At 43.2% G+C, this 21,066-nt stretch overlaps 1 long non-coding RNA gene and 1 pseudogene across 1 annotated transcript; both read left to right on the top strand.

Annotated features, from left to right (window-relative positions):
- The first annotated feature begins 7,798 nt into the window (after nucleotides 1-7,798).
- LOC116650004 (protein bric-a-brac 1-like) lies at nucleotides 7,799-19,087 on the top strand (annotated as a pseudogene).
- On the top strand, nucleotides 9,410-10,052 carry LOC116650923 (uncharacterized). Its single transcript, XR_004303987.2, has 3 exons — nucleotides 9,410-9,556; nucleotides 9,611-9,744; nucleotides 9,834-10,052. It is a non-coding gene; the product is annotated as an uncharacterized lncRNA (long non-coding RNA).
- Nucleotides 19,088-21,066: the final 1,979 nt, after the last annotated feature.

The following is a 21,066-nucleotide window of genomic DNA, read 5'->3' as shown; positions in this document are numbered from 1 at the left end:
GGTCTAGTACAGGGCTTGAAGCCGTGGTAATTGGACAGTCGCTTGGAGAAGGCGATAAAGACAACATTGGAGATACCTCCAAGTTGCTAGGAAGAGACAAGAAGGTCGTATGTGTCTGAACAGACGTAGAGGGCAATTGCAAAAGTTGAGGCTCCAACCGGCGATTGGTTGGGGACTCAAATTTATATTTGCCTAGCAACTCGAAACTCGAGTCAAAATTACTCGAGAGCTGCTTAGCCACATTAGAGGGCAATTGCAAACGTTGAGGCTCCAACCGGCGATTGGTTGGGGACTCAAATTTATATTTGCCTAGCAACTCGAAACTCGAGTCAAAATTACTCGAGAGCTGCTTAGCCACATTATTCAATTTTAAGAATTGACCTCTCACAGAATTATACATTCTGGAGAAATCAATTTGCTTGTCGATGCATTCTGGGCACGACCAACGCAAGCCACCGCAGCCCTTCTTGGCAATAGCAGCGATCTTGTCGCAATCACGCCGAGTGAGACCTGCACATTTAGCATGCATCATATTCTCACACAGCCAGCAATTAACAAATTGCGGCAGTGCAGAATCGTCAGCCTGCTTGAACGTGCACGGTTTCTTACAGCACGACATAATTATTAAATGCGCAAGCAACTTGCGAGAGCGCAGAGCAAAACTAAACGAAAACGGTGCACAAGTAAACACTCAAAAAACAATTATTCGTACACAAACAAATTGTTTGGTGCGAAAAGCAATAGAAAGAAATTTGTGAGAGCACGATGCACAAGCAGAAAGTATGCAGCGAACACACGCACAAACAAGTGTATGCACAGGGGAGCACAACGGCAAAAGACTTAAAACAGCCAATAACAACAAACACGGAACTGACGCTGCGTTTTATAAAATGTAATAATTAACAGACACGCTGCACAACAGATAACACTTTGCACAGTTTATAAAAGCTTTTTAAATAAAGCACCGAAAAATGCAAAATTTTGAAATAAAAAGCAGGATAAAAGCGCAAAAATATATAAAAATCTTGGAGCACAAGTACAACACGTCAATCACTCTCAACTGAGAACTCTCTCTTAATAGCTACATACATAGCATGTACATAGCATTATGAGCTATAATTATCAAAATAATATAAATAAACATTAGAAGAATACAACGTCGTTTCAAAGTTATTCACCACGGAAAAAATGAAGACCACGTTTTTGGGGGCTTAACCGAGATTTTTGAATTGGTTAAATCTACATATGTATATGATAAAATTGTGTAAGTTATGCGGTGCTGTAGTAGACTTGCTCTGCTGTGAACTTTTGCGATTTTCAAAGCTGAAAAGTAAAACAGAAAGAGATTAAAGCTTGGTGAAATTCTAGGAATTAAAAGTTGCCTAGAATTCCCAAATTCAGCAGAAGTAGAACAACATCAAGAGGCACGATAAACCGATTCAAAAGGCTACAAAGAAAACGATCAAAGTAAGGCGAATCTTGTTAACGAAAGAGTCACGACGACTTGTGGGTATACAAACAATGTAAGCAAGAGGCTGGTGCGCTCGTGCTGTAGAGCAAGGAAAGGCGTGTATCGAAGACGAAAGAAGAGCGTTCGCTGGTGCTGTGCTAAGAATCAGAAGAAGAAACGACGAGAGCAGAAACTAAAAGTTATTCGTGGCTGCAAAATGAACGAGTGAATTCAACACAAGCAGCTGTCGTCAATATCTGATGGGTCAAGTAAGAAAAGAAGAGCGGATTTTTGTACTGGTTTACGTAAGTAGCAATAAAAGAAAAACGAATACCAAAAGCAAAACGAAAATAATTCGTGAGTTTCGCGATATCGGCGAGACAAAGTTAAGGAGACAACCGAAAATTAATTTTGTATTTGCTATTGACTTACTGTAAGTAACATTTGTATTTTATGTTGAGGATATTTTTAAAGTTACCAGCAATAAGTTTTGAACAAAAGCTTAAACGCATTTAATTTAATTCTCATATACTTATTTTCAATTCATTTACATTAAATAATATAGTTGTAAAATGAGTAGAGACGCGATTTTGGTAGAAAAGTGGAATTGCAATGTAGGCTGCTTCCTCAATATGGATTTCCAGTTAATTATGATCAAGAAAACTGTGCTGATGGAGATGAGGGTTCATTTATAACGGTAAGCAATATATATCGCGCAGGGAAGAAATCCTTGTGATGTAGGTCAGAACCGGCGAGGTCATGGTTCACGTTGAAGGATGTCGAGGGTAGTGTGACACAATTCTCTGGGTCGGACAACCAAGACATAAATCAGTGGATTAAAGAACTTGAGGAACGTGCACTTGAGGTAGACTGGAGCCAGTTGCAGTTGTTCATTTATGCAGAGCAGTTACTCGTTGGTGTGGCGAAATTATTTATACCCAGCCAACGAGATATTCTCGATTGGTGTACGTTGAAAGTTGCATTGTACGATGAGTAGGCTTAGCAGGCGTCAGCAGAAGAAGGGCGAAGCACTGCATGAATATTTTCATCCGCAGATGGAGATAGCGAAGCCGATAGATTTGGAAGATGAAAGCTTAATTGAATATTTCATAGATGGTATACCGGATACCAGAGCAACTAGAGCTTTAGTGTATTAAGCTAGAAATATGAGGCAGTTGAAGATTGAAGGGTACCAAGAGATGCGAGGGTCGTTAAAGCTAGATGATAAAAATAACTCGCAGGTCGGCAAAAATGAGACTGACGCAGGAAAAACATCGGAACCAGTAAGGAAATCTTTCAAGTGTGGTGATCTATCAATTTACGCAAACTGGATTCAAGTGTTTTCGTTGCAATCAACCATAGAGCCGCTCAGTGCAAAATGGACGGGCATCTAAAGCAAGATAAAGCAACAAATCTTGTTCAGGATGAGAGAAAAATAAAGCCAGCAAGCTTTTTTACCCCTTACCAACCAGTGCATAGAGCAGCTCATTTTTTGAAAGGACTTGTGGATACAAGAGCAGATTTGTGTTTGCTGCGCCGAAATGTTTTAGCAAAGGAGTTGGCAAGTTATCGTGTCGTAAGAATTTTTGACAGGCATTGGCGAAAGTCATGTGGTACCATTTGGAAATTTGTAAATCCCAGTGCAGATAGATAAAATCGATATGTATTTCGAGTTTCATGACATTTCCGATGAAGGCTTGGCATTTGACGATTTTTTGGGCAGAACGATTCTGGAAACTATCGATATGAAAGTGACCAAGCATGGAACAGAGTTTGTACGCAGATTGGTCAGCAAAAGTGAATACAGGAATTAAAGCTATGGTAATCAGAAAGCTCAAGGCTCAAGCGCCGATTTAAATAATGCATTCAAAATCCAATGTATGCTGAGCTCAGAGCAAAGTGAGGCAGGTGAGGAGGTTTTCCTGTCAGGTTTTGCACAGACACAGTCAAATAGAGTGAGAAGGATGATAATTGGGTATAGTCTGAAGAAAAGTGTCACTTGTCCCGTAGAAATGAAGATAGTTTTAACGGAATGAGATACCAGTTCACCAGCATCCGAGGCGCTTAGCGTTCAGTGAGCAGAAAGATGCATACGATTTAGATCAATAGTGGCTTGCGGATAAGTTTATAAAACCCAGAACATCCGAATATGCTTAACCCATTTTTCTGGTAACAAACAAAAAAAACGGTAAAAGCGGCAATGTTGTCATTCTCGCAGGTTGAATGAAAAGATAGTGCGCGATAGCTTTTCGATTAGGCAAATGGACAGTGTTATTGACAAGTTGCAGGGAGCACTGATTTTTACTACATTGGATTTGATGAATGGATACTTTCAACTACCAATCGAGGCACAGTCACAGAAATATACATCTTTTGTAATGCAGAAAGTGCAGTATGCGTTTTTTGTACCATTTGGTATCTCAAACTAATCTGCAGTGTGAACTTACGATAATGGTAATGCAGTCGTATACATATAATATCGATGATAGTGTCATTTCAAGCATTATTGTTGAGGAAGGCTTACAAAAGTTGCAGAGAGTTTTTGATGTGGCAGCGGGAAACGGTTTGCGTATAAATTGGAGCCAGTGTCAGGTTTTACAGAAGAAGGTACATTTTGGAAAACGGTACTATTAAACCAAGTGAGGGGAAAACGCAGGCGGTATCAAATTTCCCAATACCCGTCGATAAAAAAGGTGTTCAACGTTTTCTTGGCATGGAACATGTGCCAGAGAGTATCCATCCAAACTTAGAATTTGGAGCCATCGGCAGACCGCCTTGGCTCGGGAGGATATTTGGTAGGATGATGTCTGGGTATACGTCGGCGCCGAGTACCAAAGGTACTGGAGATGGGCGGAAAGAGTCGTTGTCCGCCAAAACGACATTGCTTGGTCTCGGGCTTGGGGGTGTTGTGCCGCTGGTGGGCGAGGAGCCAGAAGCTCTTCTTGTGGGCCTGTTGGCTTACCGAGAGGGTTGAGCGCTACGAGAATCGCGCATGTGGAGTAAGGTGTGGCGATCCTTTTTGCAAATTTTGCACTTGGCTCCACTGCGAAATGACTCCTCTAAGTGCTGATGAGACAGTCAGTTAGAACTGCGCTGGCACTTGCGTAGCGAATGGATGCCTCTACACACCCGGCATCTAAAGGAGTCTATTCCTTGTCGTTGGTTGGATCCCTTCGTTGACGGTGCCATGCTGGTTCTCTACAGAGGAGTGAACTGGAGAATAAGATGTAGGAGAGGTGTTATTATGTGATGGTTTATTTTTTGAAAGAGGGATTAGTGTCTTTAAGGATTAGTCGGTGGTGTTATTATGCTCAGTAGGAAGAAGGACCAATTTGGCTATTGGCCTTCAGAGACCCCACGAGTGGTAAGCATGTTCATTACGCGGGCCTTGTCATCTGTGCCTGGGCAAGCCAGCTGAACTCGGTCAAGGTGCCATTCATTTATTGGTAGGTTATCTTCCTTCATAAACACCATATCACCGACTTGGAGGTCCCTTGTAGGGGACTGCCCTTTGTTTCGCTTATTGAGCTCTCTTAAATACTCGTGATTCCACCGAAAGCAGAATTGCTGGTGGAGTGCTTTGAGTCCGTGCCAGCGGTTAATTATAGGAATAGCGTCTTCTTTGATTACTGGCTCGTTAATTGAGAGAAGAGGGCCGCCAACTAGGAGGTGCCCTGGACTTAGAGCCAATAAATCAGTCGGATCTTCCGACAGTGGAGAGATTGGCCTGGAGTTAAGACTTCAATTTTGGAGAGGAGAGTCGCGAACTCCTCAAATGTATATTTCGAGGATGAGGTGGATTTGTAGAAGTAGGTCTTAAAGCTTTTGACACCCGCTGCCCTCAATCCGCCCATGTGAGGAGCGCCAGGAGGATTGAAATGCCAACACAAGTTTTGATAGCTGTGCTTGGATAAGATGAGCTCCTTGGTCGCTTGCAAGAAATCTCTCGAAAGAAGCGATGAGGCTTCCACAAATGTTTTCCCATTATCTGAGGACATCTGTTGGGGAAGCCCACGTCTCGCGAAAATGCGGCCAGGAATCTCTCTGTCGTAAGACCTGTGGTGGCTTTTAAATGGATTGCTTCCGTGCTGAAGCAAACGAAGAACAGACATAACCCTTGGTAATTTTGCATGCTCGACCAATGTTAATATCGAAAGGTCCGGCAAAGTCTACACCCGTGTGTGTGAAGGGTCGGAAAAAGGTTGATCTCGCCCCTGGGAGCTCGCCCATAAGTTGGGTCTGGAGTGGTCGACGGTGTATTACACAGACCTTGAGTTTACGGTAGATTTTACCAGGACCTTGAGCCTTGGGATCCAGTCTCTCTTTGGGATACAGTCTCTTATGAGGCGCATTACGAACTGATTGCCTCCGTGAAAACAAATGAGGTGGGTAAATCGGACCAGGAGGCGTGAAAAATCACAATTGGCCGGAATGATTATGGGGTGTCGCTCATCATAGTCTAACGAGGTTGACGCTCTCACCCTTCCACAGGATCGCAGAATACCCCTTTGATCGATGAAAGGGTTGAAACTGCGAGTGCTGCGTGATCCTTGAATTCGCGTCTTATCGAGCAAATAGCTAAGCTAAGGATAAGCTTGGCGTTGGGTATACTCGATAAGTAGGAACTGAACTATCGTAAGTTCTTCATTACGAAGCTCGGCGGGGAGGTGGACTGCTGGATTTCTACAGCGCTGGATAAAGCGACAAACATATGCGATAACTCGCAATGCCTTGTCGAATCTGGAGAATCGTTCCAGAAGGTTATAGGAGGGTAGCTGTGAGACATTGCACTTCGCTGCGCGTTGTTCAATATCTGTCTCAAGCACCGTAACAGGAACTGGCCATTGGTTTTGGTAGTAGTAGTAGTTGTAACCATTCCGGTCCATGCCATCACAAAGTGCTGCCCAAAAGGTCCCGAGGAGAACCCCCCGAACATGGGACCATTTGCCATTGGTTGATGTTATCTTGGCTACCCGGTTGGCTACAAAGGTACACCATTTGCATGGAGGCTTATCTTACCAGGCAAACAATAGAGGATTCTGTCCAATTGAAATTTTCTCTACTCTGGATGGAGAGGTGAGGAATAAAAGCCGTGGTGAGCTCGGAAAGAAGGACGGCGCCACACAGCTTTAAGCGTGGTAGTAATACCGTCTTAACTGGCGCGACTCTCATTTTTTCAGCATTGAGATGAGTGCAGATGCGGTTTATCGGTTTATCTCTACGCGCAAATAAAGTGCAGCGCCATATGCGCGCTGGGACGCGTCGCGGAAGCCATGAAACTGCACTTTTGCCTTTTGCTGAAAATCGACCCATCTTGGGATACGGATCTCTTCGAGAGACGGATAGTCGGTTAGAAAGTCATGCCAACGTTAAACGAGATCTTCCGGCAGGGAATCATCCCATCCCAGTTGTTGGAGCCAGATCTCTTGCATGAAAATCTTTGCTCGAACTATCCTAGGTGCTAGCCATCCAACAGGATCGAACAATTTCGCAATCTGCGATAGTACTTCAGGCTTAGTGAGCGGAGGCTGAGATGCTATTTTGGACGGAGCAAAGAAAAACTGGTCTATTGTGGCTTGCCATCGAATGCCTAGCGTTTTAGCGACGCTGGGCTCTTTGATTTCTAAGAAATCCGCACACAGTAAGTGGTCCCTTGGTATTCCTTTTAACACTTCCTTTGTGTTGGTTATCCACTTTCTCTGAGGGAACCCGGCTCTGTCGAGGGCCATGCGGATTTCTGCAATAGCTGAAATCGCTTGTTGCTTCGTGTGTGCCCCTTCATCTGCGTAGAGATGCGGCGGCCTTCAAGCTGAGCGAGCAGCAGTAGCAGGCGCACATAATCTAACCATGAGGTTGGGTTCGCTTACATTTAAATGCACACGTGAAACGAGAGAGTGAACCAAACATTTCACCAAGCTCTGCGCGATGTAGTTCATCCAGCTTTGTGGCATCTACGGTAAACAATGGACAATCGAAGCTCTCGCTATTGGCCGGAACAGGACAGAAATGTGTCTGTTAAGAGGTTAAATCACACACAGACACTCACACTCATATCCAAACACACACAATTAGCACAGACAGGAGTCTGTACAAAATAACACTTTTGCGCTACGCGCTGTCAAATTGCAAAAAGGAGCAAAGGCGCATTTAACAAAAACGAAAAAGTAAATCACAAGCAAAATTTATACATCGTGTACAGCAAAATCAAGAACTTTAAAAAAAGAAAAGAAAAAATCAATTTTGCCTGATATCGATTGTACAATTTTAGTTATTTTATTTAATTTTCGCTCCTGAATGCACGCTTCATGCTCTTTACTCTTGCGTTAAGTTTAGTTTCGATTAAGCGCTCGCATGTTGATGCCAGTCGCAAGAAGGTGCAAAGGAAACGGTCGGAAACTCGCTTTCTTTCAATAATAAAACAAGCGTTGAGCTTCCTTTGGAAATGGGGGTGGATACTGGTGACGAATCGAACGTGTACGAGGGGTTGTTGCCTACAACAGGATGAGCGCCACCACACAGGCGTTTTGCGTGCGATGGAACAGCCATTTGGGTAGCATTGGTGCACCCTTTCCACAGCTGTTGGCCGGTCAGAGATTTGTGGATGTGACAGTAGCCTGTGAGGGGCATCAGGTGCATTGCCATCGCCTGGTGTTGGCGTGCGATGGAACAGCCATTTGGCAGCATTGGTGCAGCCTTTCCACAGCTGTTGGAGTAAGTTATCGATTATTGGAAATAAACTCGATCTGCGCGGGAACTAGGAGCACCTACATCTAAAATTTTAAGTCTCTAGCTCTTATAGGTTCTGAGATCCTTACGTTCATACATACAGATGAACGGACGGACGGACGGACAGACAGACGGACATCACTAGATCGACTCGTCTATTGATGCTGATCAAGAATATATATACTTTATGGGGCCGGAGATGCTTCCTTCTGCATGTTACATACATTTGGATTTCGCACAAATACAATATACCCTTATACCCAATTTTAATGGGTTCAGGGTATAAAAACTGTGTGATTAGTAAAATCTTAAATTGCTTATTTAAAGTTACTGCTTCCCTTCGTTGATATATGTATCTGTAGGAGTAGGGAAAGTTCCAGAAGAGCAAGTAGCCGAACGACGATAACAATAGAGAGACTGACGGTTACAAGATAGAGCAAACGGTCAGAGCGTTCGCTCTGATAGAAAACCCGATCAGAGAGTTAGTCGATGTGGAAATCTCTTAGGGTACGCAAGCATTGGTGACTCGTTAAAGTCTAATAAAATTACCCATAAATTACATATTGTATTAATAGCATTATGAGCTATAATTATCAAAATAATATAAATAAACATTAAAATAATACAACGTCGTCTCAAAGTTATTCACCACGGAAAAAATGGAGACCACGTTTTTGGGGGCTTAACCGAGATTTTTGAATTGGTTAATACCGGTGCTGTAGTAGACTTGCTCTGCTGTGAACTTTTGCGATTTTCAAAGCTGAAAAGTAAAACAGAAAGAGATTAAAGCTTGGTGAAATTCTAGGGATTAAAAGTTGCCTAGATTTCCCAAATTCAGCAGAAGCAGAACAACATCAAGAGTGTAATGGCGCTTGTTAACAAAAATTAGTTGACTATTTTTTTTGTGTGCCCAAAAGTAGGCAATGGAATTTTCGTTAATGCAGTTGTGACTAACAATTGGTTTGACACTTAATAAGTAGTAGATTTCCTTTAGTTTTAGTAGTATTTTTGTTAATTATTGTAGTTTGCCTACCTACGCAGAAAATGACAACAAAAATAAAATATATATATATAAAATAATATAATATATATAATAATATATATATATAGTTATATTTATTTAAAATGTTAGGTGAATAATAAAACTAATCGATTACACTTGGAAATTGCACACTTGTGTTCGATCTACAAGAAAAATGCGTGTCTGCGAATTTTTGTCACGGTGAGGTTAGATGACACTTCCGCAAGCCAGACTTGACCTTTCTACCAGTGATTGTCAACCAGAGCAGTCGCATTTAATAATTTTGCGTAAAGCATAGCCTAATCTGCAAGCACGTTTTTGTATTATATTTTTTTTGCTAAATTTAAAAATACAAGGCTGTAAGTTTAAATACTACGGAAAAGAAATTCATGCTTAATGGCATTGGTCCACAGAACTCCCATTGGCTTGAGTCCATGCAGGCAGCTAGCAATTGGTACATAGCTGACCGAAGTTTTAAAAAAAACAAAGCCCTCAGTCGGACGGAACAACCTTTCCATGTTTTAATTTTGGTGCCAATCCCAAAAGGGTAAATATTTCTTTCCTCTTGCGGACCAGCCGCTCATTGCTTTTGCGCTGTGTACTTTTTTTCTAATTATCATTTTCTGGTGTACACAGATTGGCACTTATACAGAAACTCCTAAGCTAAGTTTCACTCTCTGAAAAAAATCGAGCAGAAGCGGAATTACGGACACAGGGAGCATGGCAGATCATCGCCACCTGACACAGTAGTGTTCGGCATGTGTTAAACAAGCACGGATCGACGCACACAAAAAAAAAAAACGAAACGACAAAAATGTTATAAGTTAGCAAACGCAAGTGCCGCCGTTTGTAATAGTCCGAGCCATAACTTACAGTGAAAAATATTTTTGATTTACCAAGTTTGCTATGCTCGAATAATTTAATTGAATAAGTTATAATAGTTAATTACCGAGCGGCCAACCTGGCGATTAAGAAGTTATATTTTTTTTTTTGTTTTGGTTTTGATAATATTCCCTTTTATTTTTTTTATTGTATTTTTTTTTTTGCGTTGGGTATAATGTGTTAAAGCGAAAAGTTGCCGAGTTAACAATAAGTGAAAAGCAAAGTGATTTTTGTCGGCAAATGAAAATTTTAAAACTTTAATTCATCTAAAACAATGCGTCAGAAAAATAAACCCTGCCTTTAAACATATTCATAAATACCACTCGTATGGACACCGCCGAAAGTACTTTCGTCGCTGGATCTTTTTAATGGTAAGCTGGAGCACCCCATTATAATTTACAATTGTTCTGTTTACCAAGGGTATTGCTTCGCCGTTTCACCAGCCAAAATAAGTTTTGTTTTCAACAGCTAAATGTGCATGCGTACGACAATTTTAAACAGTTGTTGTTGCATTGATCAGTCGCAGTCCGGTAAATTTATTAAACAGCTAAAATGGCCTTTAGTCGCATAATATAATCTGCATGGCTTAATCCTACTTTTATTATAACGATACATATTTCTGTTTTTGACATATTTGCATATATAATATATACATATTAACCCTTACTGTTTTTAGCAACTTTTCGCTTCGGTATAGTAATAAAATAAATCAACTAGTTTTTGGCCTAGAGTAAGCAAAAGATATGTAAAATTTGGTTAGTGGTAGGGAAGCAACTTTAAAGTAAAATTATATGTTGTAATATCATTTGGAATGTTAAGGAATAAACACAACTTAAATGAAAGATCTAATTGACATAAATAAAGAAGTTACCATAAATTCTACCTAAGACCCTTTCCCATTCCGGGATTTATGAAAAGCAGACTTCAGTCAATGTAAACAATATCAAGGATGTACAAGGGATCGTCTCAAACATGTCTTGGCCTTTGGACGATCATGGTAGGGTGGGCATACGCTGCTTCCAACTACACTATACATTCATAAATAAGTGCAGACCTACTTTTCTTTTTCTTTTCTTTTCTTTGTCTATGATGTCGTTCCAACCGATTGATAGGCGACCTGTTCCCCCAAAACAACACGCGAAATTTTAATAAATAATAATTTGCAAACGAGCATTTGACATCTCGGAATTTTTTTCTGAACCCCCCCATCGCCGACGAGATTGAGCCGGAAAACTAGCGCGTGCTCCGTAAGGTGTCTATACTTCTATCAGCTCGACTCTGCAACTATCCTACGTTGTATGTTATATGAGGCACGATAAATCGATTCAAAAGGCTACGAAGCAAATTATCGAAGTGAGGCGAATATTGTTAACGAAAGAGTCACGACGACTTGTGGGTATACAAACAACGTAAGCAATAGGCTGGTGCGCTCGTGCTGTAGAGCAAGGAAAGGCGTGTATCGAAGTCGAAAGAAGAGCGTTCGCTGGTGTTGTGCTAAGATTCAGAAGAAGAAACGACGAGAGCAGAAACTAAAAGTTACTCGTGGCTGCGAAATGAACGAGTGAATTCAACACAAGCAGCTGTCGTCAATATCTATGGGTCAAGTAAGAAGAGAAGAGCGGAATTTTGTATTGGTGTTCGTGAGTAGCAATAAAAGAAAACGAATACCAAAAGCAAAACGAAAATAATTCGTGAGTTTCGCGATATCGCCGAAACAAAGTTAAGGAGACAACCGAAAATTAATTTTGTATTTGCTATTGACCTACTGTTAAGTAACATTTTTATTTTATGTTGAGGATATTTTTAAAGTTACCAGCAATAAGTTTTGAACAAAAGCTTAAACGCATTTAATTTAATTCTCATATACTTATTTTTAATTAATTTACATTAAATAATATAGTTGTAAAATGAGTAGAGACGCGATTTTGGTAGAAAAGTGGAATTGCAAAGTAGTCTGCTTGCTCACTATGGATTTCCGGTTAATTATGATCAGGATAACAGTGCTGATGGAGATGAGGGTTCATTTACAACGGTAAGCAATAATGTATCGCGCAGGGTAGAAATCCTTATGATGTGGGTCAGAACCGTCGAGGTCATGGTTCACGTTGAAGGATGTCGAGGGTAGTGTGACACAATTCTCTGGGTCGAACAACCAAGTCATAAATCAGTGGATTAAAGAACTTGAGGAACGTGCACTTGAGGTAGAGTGGAGCCAGTTGCAGTTGTTCATTTATGCAGAGCAGTTAGTCGTTGGTGTGGCGAAATTATTTGTACCCAGCCAACGAGATATTCTCGATTGGTGTACGTTGAAAGTTGCATTGTACGATGAGTAGGCTTAGCAGGCGTCAGCAGAAGAAGGGCGAAACACTGCATGAATATTTTCATGCACAGATGGAGATAGCGAAGCCAATAGATTTGGAAGATGAATGATTAATTGAATATTTCATAGATGGTATACCGGATACCAGAGCAACTAGAGCTTTAGTCTAATAAGCTAGAAATATGAGGCAGATGAAGATTGAAGGGTACCAAGAGATGCGAGGGTCGTTAAAGCTGGATGATAAAAATAACTCGCAGATCGGCAAAAATGAGACTGTCGCAGGAAAAATGTCGGAGCCAGTAAGGAAATCTTTCAAGTGTGGTAATCTATCAATTTACGCAAACTGAATTCAAGTGTTTTCGTTGCAATCAACCAGTGCATAGAGCCGCACAGTGCAAAATGGACGGGCATCTAAAGCAAGATAAAGGAATAAATATTGTTCAGGATGAGAGAAAAATAAAGCCAGCAAGCTTGTTTACACCTTACCAACCAGTGCATAGAGCAGCTCAGTGCAAAATGCAAAACGCCAGCAAGCTTGTTTACCCCTCACGGGCTAGAGCTGAAGTGTGTTGCTCATTCAAATGTAATTTTTAAAGGACTTGTGGATACAGGAGCAGATTTGTGTTTTCTGCGCCGAAATGTTTTAGCAAAGGATTTGGAATTTTTGACAGGCATTGGCGGAAGTAGTACCATTTAGAAATTTGTAAATGTCATTTCCTATGAAGGCATGGCATTTGACGATCTTTTGGGCAGAACGATTCTGGAAACTATCGATATGAAAGTGACCAAGCATGGAACAGAGTTTGTACGCAGATTGGTCAGCAAAAGTGAATACAGGAATTAAAGCTATGGTAATCAGAAAGCTCAGGGCTCATGCGCCGATTTAATTAATGCATTCAAAAGCCAATGTATGCTGAGCTAAGAGCAAAGTGAGGCAGGTGACACAGTCACAGTCAAATAGAGTGAGAAGGATGATAAATGGGTATAGTCTGAAGAAAAGTGTCACTTGTCCCGTAGAAATGAAGATAGTTTTAACGGAATGAGATACCAGTTCACCAGCATCCGAGGCGCTTAACGTTCAGTGAGCAGAAAGATGCATACGATTAAGATCAATAGTGGCTTGCGGATTGCGGATATCCAAATATGCTTAACCCATTTTTCTGGTAGCAAAAAAAAAAAAAAACGGTAAAAGCGGCAATGTTGTCATTCTCGCAGGTTGAATGAAAAGATAGTGCGCGATAGCTTTTCGATTAGGCAAATGGACAGTGTTATTGACAAGTTGCAGGGAGCACTGATTTTTACTACATTGGATTTGACGAATGGATACTTTCAACTACCAATCGAGGTACAGTCACAGAAATATACATCTTTTGTAATGCAGAAAGTGCAGTATGCGTTTTTTGTACCATTTGGTATCTCAAACTCATCTGGAGTGTGAACTTACGATAATGGTAATGAATCGTAAACATGGATGATATTGTCATTTCAAGCATTATTGTTGAGGAAGGCTTACAAAAGTTGCAGAGAGTTTTTGATGTGGCAGCGAGAAACGGTTTGCGTATAAATTGGAGCCAGTGTCAGGTTTTACAGAAGAAGGTACATTTTGGAAAACGGTACTATTAAACCAAGTGAGGGGAAATCGCAGGCGGTATCAAATTTCCCAATACCCGTCGATAAAAATGGTGTTCAACGTTTTCTTGGCATGACACATGTGCCAGAGAGTATCCATCCAAACTTAGAATTTGGAGCCATCGGCAGACCGCCTTGGCTCGGGAGGATATTTTGTAGGATGATGTCTGGGTATACGTCGGCGCCGAGTACCAAAGGTACTGGAGATGGGCGGAAAGAGTCGTTGTCCGCCAAAACGACATTGCTGAACGGGTGCTTCATGTCCGCTCTGATAGCTCGGGCTGGAGCAATTGATGCAATTGAGTTGCGGGTCATCCATCAAGACCACCTCTCGAGACATCTGAGTTGTCTTGGTGCGTAGCACGGCTGTGCACACTCCTTCTGCGCCAATGCATGTGACGGAAAGGCCATAGGCCTTTGCCACGGTTGCATTAATGCGGCTTACTGAACAACATTGATCGATTAGGGCCCGAGTCTCAAGTGTCTTTTTTCCGGTTTCGAGGAGCACTATGGCGGTGGGCAGTATCCTGACCCCCTTGTGCTGGAGATGGGTCGTAAGCGACGTCCGTATAGTAGAACGTCTCGGGCTTGGGGGTGATGTGCCGCTAGAGGGCGAGGAGCCAGAAGCTCTTCTTGAGGGCCTATTGGCTGACCGAGAGGGTTGAGGATCGCGCATGTGGAGTAAGATGTGGCGATCCCTTTTGCAAATTTTGCACTTGGCTCCACTGCGACATGACTCCTCTAAGTGCTGATGAGACAGTCGGTTGGAACTGCGCTGGCACTTGCGTAGCACATGGATGCCTTTCCACACCCAGCTTCTACAGGAGTCCGTTCCTTGGCGTTGGTTGGATTTCTTCGTCGACGGTGCCATGCTGGTTCTCTACACAGGAGTGAACTGGAGAATAAGATGTAGGAGAGGTGTTATTATGTGATGGTTTTTTTTTGGAAGAGGGATTAGTTGCTTTAAGGATTAGTCGGTGGTGTTATTATGCTCAGTAGGAAGAAGGACCAATTTGGCTATTGGCCCTCGGAGACCCCACGAGCGGTAAGCATGTCCATTACGCGGGCCTTGTCATCTGTGCCTGGGCAAGCCAGCTGAACTCGGCCAAGGCGCCATTCATTTATTGGTAGGTTATCTTCCTTCATAATCACACAAGTTTTGATGGCTGTGCTTGGATAAGATGAGCTCCTTGGTCGCTTGCAAGAAATCTCTCGAAAGAAGCCATGAGGCTCCCACAAATGTTTTCCCATTATCTGAGGACATCTGTTGGGGAAGCCCACGTCTCGCGAAAATGCGGCCAGGAATCTCTCTGGTGTAAGGCCTGTGGTGGCTTATAAATGGATTGCTTCCGTGCTGAAACAAACGAAGAACAGACATAACCCATGGTAATTTTGCATGCAAAGGTCCGGCAAAGTCTACACCCGTGTGTGTGAAGGGTCGGAAAAAGGTTGATCTCGCCCCTGGGAGCTCGCCCATAAGTTGGGTCTGGAGTGGTCGACGGTGTATTACACAGACCTTGAGTTTACGGTAGATTTTACCAGGACCTTGAGCTTTGGGATCCAGTCTCTCTTTGGGATCCAGTCTCTTATGAGGCGCATTACGAACTGATTGCCTCCGTGAAAACAAATGAGGTGGGTAAATCGGACCAGAAGGCGTGAAAAATCACAATTGGCCGGAATGATTATGGGGTATCGCTCATCATAGCCTAACGAGGTTGACGCTCTCACCCGTCCACAGGATCGCAGAATACCCCTTTGATCGATGAAAGGGTTGAAACTGCGAGTGGTGCTTGATCCTTGAATTCGCTTCTTATCGAGCAAACAGCTAAGCTAAGGATAAGCTTGGCGTTGAGTATACTCGATAAGTAGGAACTGAACTCTCGTAAGTTTTTCATTACGAAGCTCGGCGGGGAGGTGGACTGCTGGATTTCTACAGCGCTGGATAAAGCGACGAACATATGCGATAACTCGCAATGCCTTATCGAATCTAGAGAATCGTTCCAGAAGGTTATAGGAGGGTAGCTGTGAGACATTGCACTTCGCTGCGCGTTGTTCAATATCTGTGTCAAGCACCGTAACAGGAACTGGCCATTGGTTTTGGTAGTAGTAGTAGTTGTAACCATTCCGGTCCATGCCATCACAAAGTGCTGCCCAAAAGGTCCCGAGGAGAACCCCCCGAACATGGGACCATTTGCCATTGGTTGATGTTATCTTGGCTACCCGGTTGGCTACAAAGGTACACCATTTGCATGGAGGTTTATCGAACCAGAAAACAATTGTGGATTCTGTCCAATTGAAATTTTCTCTACTCTGGATGGAGAGCTGAGGAATAAGAGCAGTGGTGAGCTCGGAAAGAAGAACGGCGCCACACAGCTTTAAGCGTGGTAGTAATACCGTCTTAACTGGCGCGACTCTCATTTTTTCTGCATTGAGATGAGTGGAGATGTATCCGTTTATCTCTACGCGCAAATAAAGTGAAGCACCATATGCGCGCTGGGACGCGTCGCGGAAGCCATGAAACTGCACTTTTGCCTTTTGCTGAAAATCGACCCATCTTGGGATACGGATCTCTTCGAGAGACGGACAGTCGGTTAGAAAATCATGCCAACGTTAAACGAGATCTTCCGGCAGGGAATTATCCCACCCCAGTTGTTGGAGCCAGATCTCTTGCATGAACATCTTTGCTCGAACTATCCTAGGTGCTAGCCATCCAGCAGGATCGAACAATTTCGCAATCTGCGATAGTACTTCAGGCTTAGTGAGCGGAGGCTGAGGTACCTTTTTTGGAGCAAAGAAAAACTGGACTGTTGTGGCTTGCCATCGAATGCCTAGCGTTTTAGCGACGCTGGGCTCTTTAATTTCTAAGAAATCCGCACACAGTAAGTCCCTTGGTATTCCTTTTAACACTTCCTTTGTGTTGGTTATCCACTTTCTTTGAGGGAACCCGGCTCTGTCGAGTGCCATGCGGAGTTCTGCAATAGCTGAAATCGGTTGTTGATTCGTGTGTGCCCCTTCATCTGCGTAGAGATGCGGCGGCCTTCAAGCGAACAGCAGTAGCAGGCGCACATAATCTAACCATGAGGTTGGCTTCGCTTACATTTAAATGCACACGTGAAACGAGAGAGTGAACCAAACATTTCACCAAGCTCTGCGCGATGCAGTTCATCCAGCTTTGTGGCATCTACGGTAAACAATGGACAATCGAAGCTCTCGCTAATGGCCGAAACAGGACAGAAATGTGTCTGTTAAGAGGTTAAATCACACACAGACACTCACACTCATATCCAAACACACACAATTAGCACAGACAGGAGTCTGTACAAAATAACACTTTTGCGCAACGCGCTGTCAAATTGCAAAAAGGAGCAAAGGCGCATTTAACAAAAACGAAAAACTAAAATCACAAGCAAAATTTATACATCGTGTACAGCAAAATCAAGAACTTTAAAAAAAGAAAAGAAAAAATCAATTTTGCTTGATATCGATTGTACAATTTTAGTTATTTTATTTAATTTTCGCTCCTGAATGCACGCTTCATGCTCTTTACTCTTGCGTTAAGTTTCGTTTCGATTAAGCGCTCGAATGTTTATGGCAGTCGCAAGAAGGTGCAAAGGAAACGGCCGGAAACTCGCTTTCTTTTAATAATAAGACAAGCGTTGAGCTTCCTTTGGAGCTTCCATTGGATCTGGAGGTGGATACTGGTGACGAATCGAACGTGGACGAGGCGTTGTTGCCTACAGCAGGATGAGCGCCAACACACAGGCATTTTGCGTGCGATGGAACAGCCATTTGGGCAGCATTGGTGCAGCCTTTCCACAGCTGTTGGCCGGTCAGGGATTTGTGGATGTGACAGTAGCCTGTGAGGGGCATGAGGTGCATTGCCATCGCCTGGTGTTGGCGTGCGATGAAACAGCCATTTGGCAGCATTGGTGCAGCCTTCCCACAGCTGTTGGCCGGTCAGAGATTTGTGGATGTGACAGTGGCCTGTGAGGGGCATCAGGGGCATTGCCATCGCATGGTGCTGGCTGCCTGCGCTACATACTTTGAAGCCGTATTGGCTGAGAATCCGTGCAAGCATCCGGTCATCATATTGCCCAGCGAGGTCAAACTGTAAGAGATCCAGGCGCTGGTCGATTTTATGTACAAGGGTGATTTCAATATGACCCAGGCTGGATTAGTTCTTTTGTTGCGCTGCGCCGAACAGCTGCGCTTATGCGGCCTCTATAGCTCCGAGGCGGCCATCAAATACAAGCAGCTGCAACAGATGCGTCCGGAGGCAGCGACGCACGACTCGGCAGCTCCTTTAAAGCAGGAACAGCGGCAGCAGCAGCAGCAACAACAACAGCAACAACAACAACAACAACAACAACAGCAACAACAGAAGCCGCATCAACTGAACTGCACTGAGACGGATGACACGGCCACCAAGTCGACGATATCGACAGCAACCACAAGCACAACGGTGGTATCCGCCAAGCAGCATCACCAACAATTGCTACTGCACCAGCTGCAGCAAAAGGAGCAGCGCCAGCGTCAGCAGACAAATGGCAATAATACGCTTTAATTGCAGCTGCTGCAAACACAACAAAAACAACAGCAGTAACAACAACAGCATCAACAGCAGCAGCCGCAAACAAATGCTGGCTCCTTAGCAGCTGCTTCGAACAACTCGAATGCACCGACCGAAAATGATTCGGCTGATAATGCTAATGCAACAATTAGAATGTTTATAGCGAACACCACGAGGACTTTGCCGCGGCCAGCGACAAAAAACCGAATGTGCAGCTGGTATTGCAGCAGCAACACCAGCAGCAACAGCAACTACAATTGCAGCATCATTTGGACTACACCATTGAGGACAATTATGTGGCCGCCCAGGATGAGCACATTGACAGCAGCGGCTTTGCCGGCACTACGGGCATCTCCGGCGGCATTGTTAGCAATGTTGCTGGCCTCTTGCTCAGCATGGACGGTGATTTGGATACCTCGGCAAACACATCCGAAGCTCGAAGGACCAATGTTTGTGGTTGTGGCGTCAAATAAATACTCCCCAGGTTATGATGGAAGGAAACCAGTGGTTTTTTTGTAATATCACTTTATTAGAAAAATAATTCGGCTGCATGTAATGGACTCTGAATTTGAAGTGAGTTTTCATATTTTTGGTTGGAGTTATGGAGGTGGAAAGGAGACTATAAGGAGAGTGCTGTGCTTAGTTGGGATTGAATAAGTGAGTGAGTCTCTCTCAGTGAGTGAGTCTGTCTCACTGAGTGACTCTCTCAAACTGAGTGAGGCTCAGTATATGCTATGTTCAGACTAACAATTAATTGGCATGAGCACTTGGCTTGACTTCAGATTTCAGAAAATTTTTGCGAGGGATATCCAGTAATCGCTAAGCCCTTGTCAGACTTGCTTAGCTTAAAATAGAATCCAAATTAATTTATTTTTATCCATTGGAGCTTCTGCTCCAATCCGACCCTTATAGATTTGTTCTCTATTCATAAATAATTTTGCAATCTTTTACTTAGGTACTACTTAGCTAAGACCACGTAAACTGCGATACCAGCGACACCAGCAGCGGAGCGGCTATGTTATATACTTTTATATATGGAAATGAGAGAATGTTTATGTGCACTTATGTATTGTAGTGCGCAGCCGGCTTGCGTAGAAAACCTACACATATATATATATATATGTGATCATATTACATATGAATGCACTTGAAATGTGGGCTTCGGCTGCTGCTGCCCGAATCTTTGCGTTAAGCAGTTCAATGGCGTCCTCTACATCCAGTCCAGTGTCAATTTCAGAATTGAGGTGTATACTATCACTCGTCTTTCTCTGGAAGACACACGCGATCTCAGTGCGTGAGTTGATTAGCCTCGGTATTGCGCTGATCCCTCTGTCCCTGCTCTCCAGGGTAACTTTCAGTGACAGGTAGTGGCGAAATGTATGCAAGGCGGAGTACCTTTGCGGCCGTACGGGTTTCTTCTGGAAGACCCTCTGGCCATTACCTTCGCTTGACGATGCGCTAGCTAGTTGTTAGCTTATTGAAGGCCATGCGTATTGCTGCTATTTGTTTCTCACAGCCTGCTATAGACTGCTCCAAAGTCCACGCTACCAGCATCAGTGGAGACTTTCACAGTCGAATATTGGTAAATACTATTTGCAATGGTCAATTGCGGAAAGTGGACCAAGTTACTCCAGACGAGGACAGCGCAGCCGCCACTTACTGAGCGATTTCGAGTCCAGTGTACAGGGTAAGCCCTTAAGCCAAAGATTCAGGGAAAGAAGGACCGTTGTAGTCTCTCAGTTTTAAAGCTATCTTAATAAAACTTTGCAGAAGTCCACCTCTCTGTTGCACATATGTCAAAACCAGCTAGATCAGACCACTATATCATATAGCTGTCATTAAAACGATCGGTCGAAAATTAAGTTGTTGAATGAAAAACATTTTGTTCTTCAAGATATCTCGACCAAACTCGAAATTTATTAGTTTTACTATGCTTGTCATATATATGCAAAGTCCTAATAAGCTCGAAAATCTGTATTATATAGCTGCCATAAGAACGATCGGTCGAAAACTAAGTTCATGTATCAAGAAATAAAAACCTCTTTGTTTATCAAGATATTTTGACCAAACTCGGACAAAGCACTATAAGCATTATGAAGAGTTTGAACCCTAGCATAGCTGTCACGGGTGTGGGAGAGGCTCATGAAAATAGGAGAAACGGAGCTTTCCAAAAAAACAGCGACTGCGCGGGGCTCGGGCGAGTCTCAGTCGAAGGCCAAGCCTCTCGCCCCCGAATACGTACGCCGGCAAGATTTCTAAGCCGTGTCCGAGCTGATTTAGCTGGCTGTGGAGTACGAGACGCTGATGTATCAGAGAGCGGGATACTCGGAAAGCAGGTCAAGGAGTCAGATGGTCGCGAGTTCGTGAGGCACAGAGTGGGCAAGGATGGTACAGCCCCCGAGGGGATACTTCAATCCATTCCGATCTACTCCAATCGGAACCGGAGCGAACGTTGTGGATAGAAAATG

The sequence above is a fragment of the Drosophila virilis genome, chromosome 5 (genome assembly GCF_030788295.1).
Source record: "Drosophila virilis strain 15010-1051.87 chromosome 5, Dvir_AGI_RSII-ME, whole genome shotgun sequence".
Classification (NCBI taxonomy): domain Eukaryota; kingdom Metazoa; phylum Arthropoda; class Insecta; order Diptera; family Drosophilidae; genus Drosophila; species Drosophila virilis.
The sequence above is the reverse complement of the archived record's forward strand: the minus strand, read 5'-3'. Positions and strand labels throughout refer to the sequence as shown.